Source organism: Canis lupus, chromosome 7, assembly GCF_048164855.1.
Source record: "Canis lupus baileyi chromosome 7, mCanLup2.hap1, whole genome shotgun sequence".
Lineage (NCBI taxonomy): Eukaryota > Metazoa > Chordata > Mammalia > Carnivora > Canidae > Canis > Canis lupus.
The window spans coordinates 44,678,255-44,694,896 of record NC_132844.1 but is presented as its reverse complement, the minus strand read 5'-3'; the positions used below and the strand labels follow the sequence as shown (position 1 = coordinate 44,694,896).

Sequence of the window (16,642 nt, the reverse complement as noted above, 5' to 3'; positions counted from 1 at the left end):
CCATAAAACCTGACCTCCCCTCTGCCTTCTTATATCACAAGCAGAAGAATCTCAAAGGAAGAATCATAACTGACATGTCAGTGGAAGACGTCAGTGGTACTGCTATAATTATTAAGACAATGTAAGCAGTGTAACAGAAGAGATAAATCTATGCTGTGTTTCTCAATTTATTGGTTGATTTTCAAAAGTGTCACCTTTCATTTTCTGTCACATTTTTAATGATAAGCAGCCCCTCCATCATCCTCCCTGTGATGGAGTTTAAGTGTGATGGGGTTAAGGAAAGGTAATGCTAACACATGATGTGACAAACATGGCAAATTCCCTTTATATCACTGACACACATTTTTATATTCTTGGATAAACTTCCCACTATAAATTTGTACTTTCTTTTCTTCTGATTTCATGGTTAAAATTGTGGAAAGTAAAATTTCTCAAAATGTAGCTCTTTGACTTTAATGCAAATTTAGTTACAAACATGAAATATAAAATACAAACTCCTCATGCCTTCCTATGGCATGTTAAATCCTACTTTTAATAAAATCCTTATTTTTATTAATAATCTCCCATATTGGCTAAGCCAAAAACTTAGAAATTCCTCAAATGCTTAGTAGAAGACTCTTAGCATGGTAGCTACCTTTTCTATTTGTAGGCAATTTAAAACATACTTTGAATGTGGAACAATAGCATGTAATTTTTAAAAATTATATATATACAATAGCTTCTTCATAAGTTTTTTAGACTTTATCTAATTTTAGGTGATTACAAAATAAATATACTTTAAAAAATATTAGATAAATATCCAACCAACAATTGCAGAGGTGTGTGGTAGGAATAGTCTGATTCCAGGGGGTTTAGCAGCTGTTGCTTCATATCTGATTATTTCATTTATTCTAACTACATGAATCAGAATGAATATCAAATGAATCCAGAAAAATAATCTGGAAATGTAAAACATTAACACAAAGTTGGCCAACTATACTTTATTATTTACATAAAGATTATTTCAGTTTTCATTTTATCAATTGCTTATTGATACCTTACATCATATTTATTTTTAGGGAGGCCTGTGTGGCTCACTGGGTTAAGCATCTGTCTTGGGCTGAGGTCTTGATCTCATGGCTTGGGAATAGCCTACAGTGGGCTCCCTGCTCAGCAACGGAGTCAGTGTCTCCCTTTCCCTCTGCCACTCCCCATCTCTGCTCATGTGCATGCTCTCTAACAAAATCTTTAAAAAATTATTTTTATACTAACAGTGTAATACTCCTTATTTAAATTTTCTAGTTAAAGTACAAAACATAATACAGTGGTTATCACCCACTTCAAGCATAGGAATCCTCCTTAACTCTCCACAGGTTTGTAGCATATTGTTTGTATCTGAGACTTATTAGTGAAAAGGTTGCTTCAACAATTTTAGAAATGAAAATCAAGAACATCTGTGACATGTATTTGCCCCATAGGCGGTTACAGGGCAAATGTGCATACTCTTCTAGCAATCACTATAGCAACAACCAAGTAATTGCATTCAAATAGCAAGAGGTGCCTTTGTGGATATCATCTCAAGTATCTGCTATTAACTCTAAGTCAACAAAGCATTAGTGGATCTTCAGTTCATTAATAGGAGGTTCTTGTAATTAGAGAATGACAGCTTTGTAATTATTGATTCAAAATTTCAGAAAAACATAAACACATCAAAAATGTATTCTCTAACTATCAAGGAATGATTGGCAAACCAGTATCATATCCATATTCATAACTTCTCCTATACATGTATTGTCTGTAGAAATAAGACCTTAAAGCAATGGTGGTATCACTTGTTTTCATTGCTTTCCTATAATTACCTTATACAGACTTATTATGAAAATGAATTCACATTTTTTAGTATATTTCTGTGGTAAGATTGTGAAATGGCATCCAAAGGGAATCATATGCAGTGTTTTTTTATTCCTGAAACATTTTGTAGGTTCAATTCAATTAGCATATTTTGAAAGGTACTTAGTGCTTTTATGCATCAGGCCCCATGAAAAATTCAACTTTCCAATAGCTATATTCCCTGGACGCTCCTTATTTTCATCTCAGCCAAATAAAACACCAACCTACTTATGAATTTACATTGTAATGCTGTTTGCATTTTCTGCTATACCATAGAAATAGCTCTAAATACTAAGATATAAAGAGGAAAGTGCTGAAAATATGCATAATCATTTCTTTTTCAATTTAAAGAAAAAAGGTATCTTTCCTCCTAGGGTAGAAAAATGAAGCACTGAGGTCTACAAGGTTAGGCATAACTATATCTAACTTAAAGTAGTTGGCAATAGACAATGATAAATTAACCAACCCATATTTTAGATGATATTAAGGCATTGATTTGTTGGGAAAATATCTGATTATGCAGATTTTGTACTTAATGCCTAGATATTTGTCAGTATTTAGTCAAAAACCCAGAAGAGACGAAATTGTGTCCACTAGGCAGGCCCTGTCCAGACAATGCACAACACAGTGCCCAGCATCATCCAAGAGATTCTTCCGAATATAGATATCCAGGGCCCACCATACACCTTAATCAGAACCTGTGTTTTAACAAGATCCCAGTAGTTTGTATTCACTTTAATGACTGAGAAACTCTGAGCTAGACCTAAATAGTTTTATGCAAATTTCACCTGCTATTGATTAACTTTAGTGTAACTAGCCAATTATTTTGATACGCTACTTGGCCAGTTTGGGGTACATGTAATTATACATGCAATTTTGCTCACTCTGAAAAGGTCTGGTGATGAGTTTTTGAAAATTCCCTACTAAATACGTTGACATCAAATTTAAATAAGGTTTTATTTGGGTAATCATTAATAGGTAAATCCAACCCTGAACAACCAAAGACCTTGTATAGTCAATACGAAGTAATTCAAAGGCATTAAAATTCTTCCAGGGTTGTGTTCTTAAAAATCTATTAGAATAATTTATAAGATTTTTAAAAAGTCAATATAAATGATACTTTTCAAAAATTGAAGTAACCCTTTTAAGCTACATAGAGGCACCATTAAAAACAAACGTCATTAGGGACCACTGGGTGGTTTAGTAGTTGAGCATCAGCCTTTGGTTCAGGTTGTGATCCCAGGGTCCTAGGATTGAGTCCTGCACCAGGCTCACTACAGGGAACCTGCTTTTCCCTCTGCCTGTGTTTTTGCCTCTGTGTGTCTCTCATGAATAAATAAATGAAATCTTAAAAAAAATAAATGTGATTAAAACATTTTTATTTGCTTACCTGCTTTGTGAGTACTTATATTCTGGCACTAAGTAAGATCGTAAAAATCATTTAAAGGCATAAATTCCAGGCAATATTTTACAACACAATTAACATCTTGGCTATATACTGAGCAAATGAATTTTATTCTATGAAGAACTAGGTAACCAAATTATTCTAGACTACCTGGCTTGCCTAAATAGGGCTTGAGAGGCTTGTTAACTTTCCTTAAATAAATTCCTGCTTTTATTCCTCCTGGAGCATGCTACATAAAAATGACCATAATGTAACCTAAACAAAATAAGGCAGGCAGTTTAGCGTGTCTACCCTTGTGACTTCAATTTTGTCCTTTTATTAGAAACTAATTGTGTCTTGTCTGTCCCTGTCACCCCACCATGGATGCCATCTCACAAAGCTTCTTGTATCCCATTGTAAGCTGCTATGCAGGAGGACTCTATCTATGCTATCAAAATGTCACAGAGTTGGCATTTTAACTTAGTATATCTTCAATATGCTCTGAAAATCAGTTCAAATTTTAGGTGATTAGTTTACAGATAAACAGATGAGGAGGACACAAAATTAACCTTATTTATATAAAGAAGATGTACATCTTTTATTGATAACTACATTCCTCCAAAAGAACATATTCTGTGTTTAAGTAAAAACACAAAGTAAATATTGAGCTAAAAATACCGTTTTATAATATAGAAAGCAAATGGAATTTATTGCCTGGGAACTTAACAAAAATTTATAATACAAAATGACTCAAGAATTATTTTTCTTCCCTCCTTCCTTTCTTACCTTTTCTGTTCTTTTTTGTTCTTTTCTATACTTTTCTTTCTTTATTCCTCTTTCTTTCTCTCTCTCTTTCCTTCTTGCTGTCCATCTGTCCATCCATTCTTCCTTCTTCCCTTCCTATTACACAGTTAATTGAGCACCTGCTATGACTCAGGCAATTTTCTGAATGCTAAGGATATTTCATTAAAAAATCTTTGCTTTTGCCTTCTACTGAGAGAACAAAAAGTTATGTATATAGATACACATGTACATATACATTTATATGTATGCATTTATGTGTGAATTTGTATGTATGCAATTGCTTCTAAGTACAGTGAAAAAATGTAATCCGAATGCTGATAATGCTATTTTAAATTGAGATTGAGTGGTCAGGAAAAGCTACTCTGAAACTGAAACTAGAATAGAAATGGATATAATCAGGAAATGAGTCCTACATTTAGGCACATGAAGGGCTTACAGACAAAAGAATGAACAAGATCCTAAGATGAGAAAAGGCCCAACATCTCCAAGGAACATCTAGATGGCCATTGTGGCTTGGAGAGCAAAGGAAAAGATAGGGATGATAAGAGCAGTAGAGTGAGACGTAGGCTAAATTTCTTAAGTGTAGGTCACAGTGAGTATTTTGGATTTTGTTCTCAGTGCAATATTTAAAAGTAATAATAATAATAATTCTGACTGCTAGGAAGAATAATGATGATAGGAAATAAAAGTTGGAGCAGAATGACCAGTTAAGTGGTTATTGCAGTTATTGAGCCACAAATTATAGTGTTTTACATGAGTGGATCTATGGATGCAGTAAAACATATTCAGATGTGGGATATATTTTGAAAGTAAAGACAATAGGATTATCTCATAGATGTGGGTGGGAAAAAATAAAGGGGTCAAGAATGACTTTTCTCATGAGCAACTGGATGAAAATATTTGCTATTCACTGAAATGGGGAAGACTGAGGAAAGTAGGTTTCAGAGGAAAATCAATCAAACTTTCAAGCAAAAGTGAGTAGGGATAGAGCTTTCTAAGTCCAGAGTTCATGGAAAAAAAATAAGAGCTTCAGATGTAAATATAAGAGTTATAAGTCTATAAATGCTATTTAAATTCATATAACTTGTTGATATAATCTTGGGAAAATATGCAGCTGTAGAAAGGGAGAGGTTCAAGATTATAAACACATAGGTAGTCAAATTATGGACTTAGGAATCATATAAACTTGTTTTTGCAGGCTAAATGAAACATATCATTGACTATTCCTTAAAAGTTATTTCTCATAAACTTTCTACGAATAGAAATTACACTGTTAGGCTTAGAAAAAGGGATCATATGCTAAAAGTCTACATCTGCTACTCTAGAAATAAGAATATATGACAAATATACCATATATATATACACACATATATATGGATAGCCATAGATATAGATACTATATATATATATATATATATGCATTTAGTAAATTATTTTAGTAAAACAGAACAATGATCTATTGACAATATAATCTCCTCAAATAGAAATTGACAAATTGGTTGCAAGATTTATATAGAAAAGCAAAGGTCCTAGAATAGTCAAAACAATTTTGAAAAAGAAAAGAAAAATAAGCTGGAAGACTAACATTATTTGTTTTCATGATTTAGTAATATACTAATATTTACTATATATAAATATTTATAGGATATAAAAGCATGAACCACAAAAGATAACAGTGAATTAGTTATCATCAATAAATATGAAAGTTCTCTTCAAAAGACATTGTTAAAAAATAAAAATACAAGCCACAGTTCTGGAGAAAATATTTGTAAAATGTACAACTGATAGAGATCTTAATTCTATAATATATAAAGGGCTTTAAAAACAAAAGCATAAAATACAAAGAAGAGATACAGATAGCAAATAAACATATGAAAAGATACTCAAAGTCATTAGTCATTTTAACTATGAGAGTTAAAATCCCATCAAGATACTACTGTGCACTATGGGAATAACACAAATTAAAAGAATAAAAACAGACCATAGAAAGTGCTGGCAAGAATGTGGAGAAGCTGGAATTCTCACATAAAGCTGTTGGGAATGCAGTATTGCTTTCCCACTACAGCCACAGATTTGAACAGTTGTGACAGACTTTATGGCCTACAAGACCTAAAATATTTAGTATGCTGCTCTTTACAGAACAGACCCTCCATTGCTCCTATTGCCACCACAGAAGTATCTGTGATACTACAGACACACTCACTTTCAACCAAGACAAGAAGAGGGACAAGCATTTTTTTCTCAGAAATATATTACTATTATATTTTCTGCCCATCCAATATGTTAAATTAATTAAAAATAGGATCAATAATTGTTTGATTACCATCTTCCAGTCTAGTGTATTGTGAATTTTTATTTTGTCACAAATTTACTTTGGCTGCCTTTTCTCTAATTTCCTAACAGTAGTTGAAAAAGGTAAAGATTTTTCTTCAACTCATGAACCTAAAGATTTGGGTGATTGCAATGATGCAGTTTTACAGAAGCAACCCCCACATTTAAAAGTGGGTTTTGGTCAAATAAAATACTTTCTGAAATTTTCAATTTTACTTCTATTTGAGATTGTTGCTTGAATGAACATTTTCTTCTAATGTTTTAGTCATGAACTTTTGTTTCACAAAACCATTTTGAAAAAATGTTGTACGTTCATAAAACTTTAGAGTAGTTCTCAGACGGGTGATTTTGTCCCTCCAGGGGAAATTTGGCAATATCTATAGACATTTTTGATTGGCACAGTTCTGGTGGGAGAAAGGGGACATACTGCTGGCATGCAGTGGGAAGAGGCCAGGGATGCTGCTAAACATATTACAATTCACAGGACATTTCCTATAATAAAGAATGATTCTCCTCCAAATGTCAATAGTGTTGAGATTGAGAAATTCTCCTATAGAGATATGGCAATAAACAAAGCAATTAGCTTTCAAGGTAATAAAATTACCCCAGAATTACTATCTCCATTTCAGCTTTCATTGCTTATATGCCAATTTCAGCATCTTCCCTGAAGTAAAATGACAGGAGAATCTTTATGGAAGATACCATGTAATAACCAATGTGCAATCACAAAGAATATGATTTTGGGAATTTTTCAGCAAGTTTCAGGAAATAATCTCCCTGCAAGCAAAATTGGTTATTAGCATGTTGATATTATCATCAACAAACAAACAATGTTAAGAATTTCACTTTTTCAAGTACTTTTCTAACATGGTCTTTTTGCTGTTGCATCTTGTTTGAAACCCTTGTATAAATACATGACAAATCAGTTCCAAAGGTTATTGTAATGTTATGTAACATGTCTTTGGCTAAAGAAGATACAGGTGTCCCATGATTTTCCTTATTAACTAGTAATTACATGCCATTCTTAAAGGTTTTTTGTTTGTTTGATGTTATAATTTCCAGAGCCAAAAACATTTACAAATATTACAATTATGACATCTAATGTCCATAATTCTATTTGTATTATCTGATAATTTTTACAAACTTCTATTGAATGTAATGATCTTTCTTCCTACAGTCATCGACTATATATTATTATTTGTAATGAGTGCCAATCTATTTCTCTACAAAATTATATAATAAAAAAAAAATTATATAATAGTTCGTAGTCATCAAGTATTGCAATATTTTCTTGTTGTAATATTCATTTTTCATTTACACATTAATTAGCTGATACAAATTTAACATAAAAACCATGTGATTTTCACTCATAGTTTTATGGTGATTATTGACATATACTCTCAAACAGACAAATTTATATATTTATCTTTTATGCTTTCCTATACGTAACACATTTGACCAGGCCTTTCAGTTTTTAATAGTTTCTGAATATTAACCCATATTTGCACTGGATTTATAGATTTTAAAAGTTAGTAATTTTGTAACTATTGTTAGAAGGGTACAATATTGCAAAAGCAATACTCTTTATGAAAAATTTAGAAACTATAGATAAGAAAAATTTAGACAATAATTCTACTGCTCAGGGATTAAACACTTGAAGTTTTTGTAAAATATATATTTGATATGGTTATATTTTTCTATATATTTTACATATCATTGATAATTTGTCTTTTTCACTTCATGAAATGTTACGAAAAATTATGTTAACACTTATGTGTATCATTACTGCTTCATCCTACTCTATTGTTTTCATTTTTCAAAGATATTCTAAAGGTTCAAAACAAAACCATTGCTTATTATTTCTTGTAATTATCTATAAAACCTTGCTAAATAACTTTGTACATAAATTTTCACCTCATAACTTAGAATGCATATATAGAAGTGGAATTATTTGATGGGTATATATATATTTATATGCAAATGTTTGTCTTATTTAGCTTTCCTAGCTTTTCTTCTAGTAATTTGGGATTCAGACTCTCAAAAGGAGTTGACTTATTTGTTTTTCATATCCATGCAAATAAAAGTTTTCAATATAATTTAGCTCTTTGGTGAGAGCCAACTGGTGAGTTAAAAATGATTTCTTTTAAAATGTAAAATGTTGTTTTCATATCTTAGCTACTGAAAATAATGCTGCAATTAACATAGGGGTGCATATATCTTTTCAAATTAGTGTTTTTGTTTTCTTTGATAAATACTAAGTAGTGGAATTATTGGATTATATGGTATTTCTAATTTTAAGTTTTTGAAGAATCTCCATACTGTTTTCCACAGTAGTTGCCCCAATTTACATTCATGCCAATAGTGTATGAGGGTTCCTTTTTATCCACATCCACAACAACACTTGTTATTTCCTGTCTTCTTTATTTTGGCCATTCCCACAGATATAAGTTCATATTCCATTGTGGTTTTGAATTGCATTTCCCTGATCAATAGTGATATTGGACATCTTTTCATGTGCCTGTTTGCCATGTGTATGTGTTCTTTGGAAAATTATCTATTTTGGTCTTCTTCCCATTTCTTAATTGCATTGTTTATTTTTTGGTATTGAGTTGTCTTTTTTTCCTTTCTTTTTATAATTTTTATCTTATTTTATTTAAATTTAATTAATCAACATATAATGCATCATTAGTTTCAGATGTAGAGTTCATGTGTAAGTCTTTCAGTGGACAAATGGATAAGGACAATGTAGTATACATATGATGAAACATTATGCAGCCATAAAAAGGGATGAAATTGTGCCATTTGTGACAACATGGATAGACCTAGAGAGTATTATGCTAAGTGAAATAGCTCAGACTGAGAAAGATAAATACCATACAATTTCACTCATAAGTGGAATCTAAAAAAACAAATGCATAAACAAACAAACAAACAAAAAAAACCCAGCATTAAACCTATAAATATAGAGAACCAACTGATGCTTGCAAGAGGGGAGGAGGCTTGAAAGAATAGGCAAAATGAAAGGAGAGTGGGATGAGAGATACACACTTCCAGTTATGTAATGAATAAATCATGGAAATAAAGGCACAGTATAAAAAATATAGTCAATAATACTGTAATAGCATGATTCAGTGACAGATAGTAGCCAAAGTTGTGACCATATCATAATGTATAAACTTTTTCAATTAATATTTTGTACACCTGAAGCTATGTAATGTTGTGTGTCAACTATACTAAAAAAAAAAAAAAGGAAAAAAAAAGCATACCTGAGAGTAAGCCCTCCTACATACATACTTAAGCAGTGTTCTATATAATTTCAGAAAATATCTCATTGACTTTAATAATAAAATTCCCCTCTAAACAGCTGGAAAAAAAGGTTAAAAAGTGAAGTTCATTATATAAAAAATGTTTAGCAAAAGGAATGTCTGAGAAAATTTTCTTAAAAATACTTTTAAAAATCGTCCAACTGTTATCTAAAAAAGGGATATGACAGTAGTTGTACTAATGAAATAAGTATGGGCTAAAAAGATAATTAGGGTAGTCAAAAAGTAATCAAGAATCCTGGAGGTAAAAAAATATATATATAATTGCTAAATAATTAAATCATTGGAAAAAAGACAGAAGAACATGGATCTCAAAAAAGTAATTTCTCTTTTATGTTTTCAAAATGTTTCCATAGTTCTGTCTTAACTTCTTTCTATCCTTCTTGACTATTCTATAGATTGTTTTATTTTTACAATTATGTCTACAATATTGAATATCTTTAAAACCAGTTCCCCTAAGCCACAAATATTCTTTTATCTTCTTTATATTTATTGCTAATTTTAAATTTCTAAGTCTAAAACAATGGCTTATTCTTTGAACTATTTTTTATGATACCCATAAGTATGTCTCTTCTTGCTCTGGTGTAATGTTCTCTTTTTTTAAAGACTTATTTATTTATTTTAGAGCCAGAGTGAGAGAGAGGTAATGGGGGAAAGGGGCAAAGAGAAAATTCTCAAGAAAACTCACTCCTCACCATTTGGCTTGGGGGGGGGGGGGGGTCCACGCCCACCAGATCACAGGAGCTGGAGATCATAACCTTAGCCAAAATCAAGAGTTGACCACTTAATTGACTGAGCCCCCCAGACCCCCAACTAATGTAATATTCTTGAAACACAATGATTACTTATATCCTACAGCATAAGTGCCCCACAGTTTGAATAAGTTTTACAAAATGGTACAGAGAAGCCCCAGTATTTTGTTTTTTGTTTCTTGATAGTAGAACTGTAGAATGCTAGTGCTATATTTTTGTAACTTGAAACAAAAATTTTGAGGGTATGCCAATAATCACTATGTAGAAAGTACATTGTTATTCTTTTATCCAAAACAGTATCAGTTGAATGGCACCAAAGTGCCAGGCAGGTAAAGTATATATTTATTAGTTGAATTCAATTCATTATCTATGATTATAGAATTTATTATTTTAGTATTATTATTTCCTTTTTAAATTTATCATTAATATTTCATTCCTTAATAATTTTCGAATCCTGAAAATCTATTATAAATCAAGTTTGAGGGGGCATCTGGGTGGCTCAGGTCATGATCCGGGTCCTGGGATCGAGTCTTACATTCGGCTCCCCGCAGGGAGCCTACTTCTCCCTCTGCCTGTGTTTCTGCCTCTCTCTGTGTGTCTCTCATGAATAAATAAAGTCTTTAAAAATAAATCAATAGATCAAGTTTGATCATTTTTAAATATCTTCAAAAATATTTTTAATGATTAATATTTTGTTCAATCTAGCTTTTAAGCAAAAGGCAGCTTGTAAGTTTTCATTGGTTATAATCAGTGAAAAGTGAGTTTTAAAAAGATTTGGAAAAAATAGCAATTTAGAGAAATATAATAGATTTTGTATACTTATTATGAAAACTTAACTTTAAAGGTATGTAAGAATAAGTGGACACCCATAATTCTTTAAATTATCAATAATACTTATAATACAAAAATTCAAACAACTGGACATTACTATTTAATGATAGTTGAGTGGAATTATCCTGTATCAGGGTTTATAATGAATAAATCAAGTGTCTCATTTTCAGTCTGTTTTTCTCTCTGCTTCTAATTTATTGGGGGGGGGGGAAGATTTTTTTAAATTACTTAACTGAGAGGAGCTATTTAATGTGAAAAATGAGGAGACTGTCCTAGATTACTGATAAATTTATTTATATCTTTACCAATTAATTAATATATTTTATGCTCCTAGTTTTAAAATTAACATTAGCACTTGTAACATGAGTTTCAGTATAATATACGCATTCTTTCATTTAAGTAACATTTTCTATGTCTTTGTAACTGCCAGATACTTTTATAAGTAACCGTTAACTGGATATTTACATCCATTTCAATCATTACCTGGAGTTTTACAAATAAATAAATGATTCTCCAAATATTTCACAATTGTCAAAGATAAAACCCAGTATTCTGACTACAAATCTATGCAATATGTAAATGGTAGATGCTTCACTTTTTAAAGGTTGTGCATAATGCAAACATTTTAACTTTATATTCAATAATGGTAAAACAATAAAATTGGATTTTAATATTAAAATAGCTGACTTGATTTTTATATATGAAATTAATAATTTATATGCTCAAAATGCCTAATTTGGTTGACTAGAAAAGGTCAATGACCAACTAAGTTTTCACATTTTCTCGGTTATTACCAAAACTTATTTTCTCTGGACTTAGAGCTCATTAAAGATGCATAGTCTAAAGTTCTGGCATTCAATATTTATTCTCTGATCTAGCAAACTAGTTTATAGTGTGCTTTTTACTTTTTCTTTTTTGAAGCAGATGAAAAAGAATTCTTGGTCTTTAAAGAACATCAGAGAGCTTTTTCAAACAAACACTAATATAATCATCAATAATTAAGCTGTATAGAGAAATCTCATGTATTTAAAATTCTGAGACCAAATTTGACTTAAGAATTAAAAGGGACTCTCACGGTCCTCTTATAATTAGTGCAGAGATGATACTCATTATTTCTACTAAATCTGAACCAAATACTGACATCTCAGAAAACTTGTCACATATTTTGCATGTTATATAAATCGTCATTATAATTAACTCTTTTATTTAACCAATCTAATCAAGTATTTACTGTGTACTACACACCTTGCTGAACACCAGATCTACCATACATAGGAATAAAAGAGACATAGTCCCTTCAAGAAGTTTATATTCTAGTAAAAAAATCCATAGATTAATGAAATAATCATAAAAAATAAACAATTAATGAAATAATCATAAAAAATAAACAATATGGTATGAATTGAATGTGCATGGCATTACATCAGAACAAAAATTTAAAAGCAACAAAATGCTCTTATGAATCTTGATTTACATGTTAGAAAATGAAAAATAATCTATCAGTTTTTATTCTTAAAACGTATACTTTTGCACATATTTCATATACAAGTTTAAGAGGTCACAGAAATATTACTACATTTATTATCTCAGTATGAATTCAATATTTATCCTGCTTTCAAAAAAGTTATCTCTAACTGGAATTTCAAATACTGGTTTTCAAAATATTATTTAAAAAATATTTACCTTTTTCTCTCAGTAAACTGTAGTATTCTGCATCATGACAAACAAAACTTATGCCTAATTGATCTTTAATGAGGTAATGCTTAAGTCTACCTTACTTCACTAATAATACAGTATTGGCATGTCAGTGGAACAAACTATATTATCTCTGTTAAAAGAAAATACTTTCCTTTGTGTACGAGGAAGAGAAATAGACTCTATGGGAGCAGACATCACTTCAAACTCTGCCTCTGACAGTTACTAGATGTATGAGACTGGGAAAGTTCACAAATAGTTCCTCCACTGGTAGTAATCATTAAATAAATGGTGGCAACCATCATCATCATTATCATAATTAATGATATTAATAGTAAGCAGTGTTTGCTTCCCTAATGTCTATGTCAAAATGCAGAGTTGATAAGAATGGACACTTAGTTCACATTCTTTTCTAAAGCAGTGCTGATGGGTGTATCTTAGGCAATACACATTTTAGTTAATATTTAACAATTAAATCTACTTTTTAAAGTGTGTAGTCGTACAGTATTTATGATCTACATCAGTCTACTCTTGACTGTAAATGTAAATTAAAGTAAATGAAATGGTATATAATGCAAATGTTAAAACCATGAATAAAAAAGGAAACATGTAGGGAAATTATAAATCACTGGATTCTGAGTCTTACCGGAGGAGGGCACACATTTGACTCTAATCTTCATAGTTATGGAAAGGAAAATTTGTTTATTTTATTTCAATATATGCTTTATTTTTTAAAGCTTTTATCCAAAAAATTCCTAGCATAAATCCAACAGAAAACTTCAGAGAACTATTTTTCTCAATATTCCTCAACAAATAGCTATAGTATACCTCAGAGCTAAATTAGTAAAACGATTTTTATAGTCAACATATTATGATTCAATAATAAACATCTCTCTGTTAACTTGACAATTTCTAAATATAAGTTTAATTCTATATTTTAAGGTACTTGTTATTAATTAATAAAATAATATGTATTAAACAAGTAGCAGTTGAGGATATTCCAAGTGTCAAACATTGTACTCCATACTGCAGACACAAATAAATAAAAGATTTAGCACACCTTTTCAAGATACTAACTGTCAAGTGAAAAGAGAGTCAGATAAGAAAATGAATACAGTACAATATAGTGACTGCAATATTAGAATTAGGAAAAAAATTGGTAGCATAATTAGAAGACATCTAAGATAAACTGAAGGTAATTGTCTAAAATAAATTCTCAGGTCAATAAATTATTTAAAAAATAGAATATTGTTGAGAATTGCATAGATGGGTGCCCCTGAGTGACTCAGTTGGTTAAGCATCTGCCTTCAGCTCAGGTCATATCCCAGGTCCTGGGATCAAGCCCCACATCTGGCTGCCTGCTCAGCAGGGAATGTGCTTGTCCCTCTTCCCTACCCCTTCCCCTGCTTGTGCTCTCTCATTCTCTCTGTCAAATAAATAAATAAAGTCTTAGAAACAAAATAATTACATAGATGATCCATAAATTGCACTACTAGGTATTTACCCAAAGGATATAAAAAAAATGATTTGAAAGGATGCATGCACCCCAATGTTTATAGTAACATTATGAACAATAGTCAAATTATGGAAAGAGCCCAAATGTTGATCAACTGATGAATGGATAAAGAAGTTGTGTTATAAATATACAATGGAATATTATCCAGCCATACAAAATAATGAAATCTGGGATCCCTGGGTGGCGCACCGGTTTAGCGCCTGCCTTTGGCCCAGGGCGCGATCCTGGAGACTCCGGATCGAATCCCACGTCGGGCTTCCGGTGCATGGAGCCTGCTTCTCCCTCTGCCTGTGTCTCTGCCTCTCTCTCTCTCTCTCACTATCATAAATAAATAAAAAAAATAAATAAATAAATTTAAAAAAGTAATGAAATCTTGCCATTTGCAACAACATGGATAGAACTTGAGACTGTTATGCTAAATGAAATAAGTCAGAGAAAGACAAATACCAAATGATTTTACTCATATGTGGAATTTAAGAAACAAAGCAGATGAACATAGGGGAGGAAAGGAGGCAAGCCAGGAAACAGACTCTTAACTATAGAGAACAAACTGAGGCTTACTGGAGGGGAGGTGGATGGGGGGATAGGTTAAATAGGTGATGGGTATTAAGAAGGGTACTTGTGATAAGCAGTGGGTGTTGTATGTAAGTGATGAATAACCAAATTCTACACCTGAAACTAACATTACACTGTATATTAACTAACTGGAATTTAAATAAAAACTTCAAACAACAACAAAAAACAGAATACCTAATAACTTTGCAAATGTAAAAAAATAATGAATTGCATAGAACAGTGAAATATATGGCAAGCCCTTTGCATGAAAAGGAAAATATAATTTACACAAACGATATCCTAAGTAGCAGAAAGAAATAAGGCCCATTTCCTCTTCTAGCCATGAGTGGAGTAATAGAGGTAAAATGTAATTGCCCATTATAAACAACTAGAAACTGGATAGTACATATGAAACAAGGGTCTTCAGACACTGTAAAACAGGCTATCCACAAGAATGACCCCTTTGATTAGTCCATCATACTACATAGAGTCTTTAGACTTTAGCATAAGGTGTGAGAGAGTAATCCAGCCATGGCATTATCCATGAGTTGAGAAGACAGAATTGAAAATTAAGGGAGGCTAAGAAGGCTAGAATTAACCAGGCACAGTACCGAAGAGAAGAGAGCTGCACAAGACCTCCAGAGATCTCTACAGGACTGTCTTCAAGCCTTCAGGTTGTATTAATCATTAGAACATTGTGAAGTTGGGAAAGAGCCATCAGAAAACAGCAGTCCCAGCAAAGATCCGATGAGGCTGGAAAGCAGATTGTTCAAGAAATATGTACAGAGCAAAGACCTTAGTTCTCCCATGACTGAGAAGGCCTAAAAAAGATAGATCAAGTGAAGGAGGATGAGCCTGCAAAAATGACCAAGAAGTAGCATCCAAAGAGAGGGGTAAATTGGTGAGCAAGTGCCAAGACCTTCCCTTAGACAAATCCAATAGTTTTAAAAATAGCTTCTAATGTTTTTTTCAAGTTTCTAAGCATTTGAACACAATATCAATCACTAATAAGAGACACTCCCTACATCAGTGCAAAAGTTAGCCATTGGCATAGGAATAACAAAATGATTTCCTCAGGATAGTCAATTCAATCCAGTTCAGAAACTCTTTGTTGGATGCTGATTCAATTTACTCAGTGGGGTGCTGTGGAGGAATAAAGGCATGAAATAGAAAGTTTGCAGGGGAATAAATCACATGTGAAAATGAATATTATAGAAGACCACAGAGAGACATAGTTACTTCTAAAAAAATATGAGGATTAATTCCATCGGGGGTCAGAAAGTGAGAGACAGTAAGGGTGGCTCTTTGGAGAAATGGAGTTTTGCCAAGCCTTGAAACAAAAATAAGACTTCAGCAAAATTTGAGGATGAAAGCCATTTTAAATTCAGAAAACAGCTATGACGTCAAGGACAATAACTCTGGCATGAGAAGAAAAGCCTTTCTTCTGAGCATATACAGACAACTATTGATATATTTGAAGAGAAAGTAAAAGTTTTTGGGAAATGTGAGGAGAAATCACAAAGTAGATCCAGAATAGAAACAGATGAAGAGATCAGTGCTGAAAGATGACTGAATAAAAACA

General features: G+C 31.8%; 1 protein-coding gene across 1 annotated transcript in view; it reads right to left on the bottom strand.

Moving 5' to 3' along the window:
• The window catches only part of EYS (eyes shut homolog), a 1,513,100-nt gene that overhangs the window by 677,752 nt on the left and 818,706 nt on the right, over nucleotides 1-16,642 (bottom strand). The window lies entirely within an intron of this gene.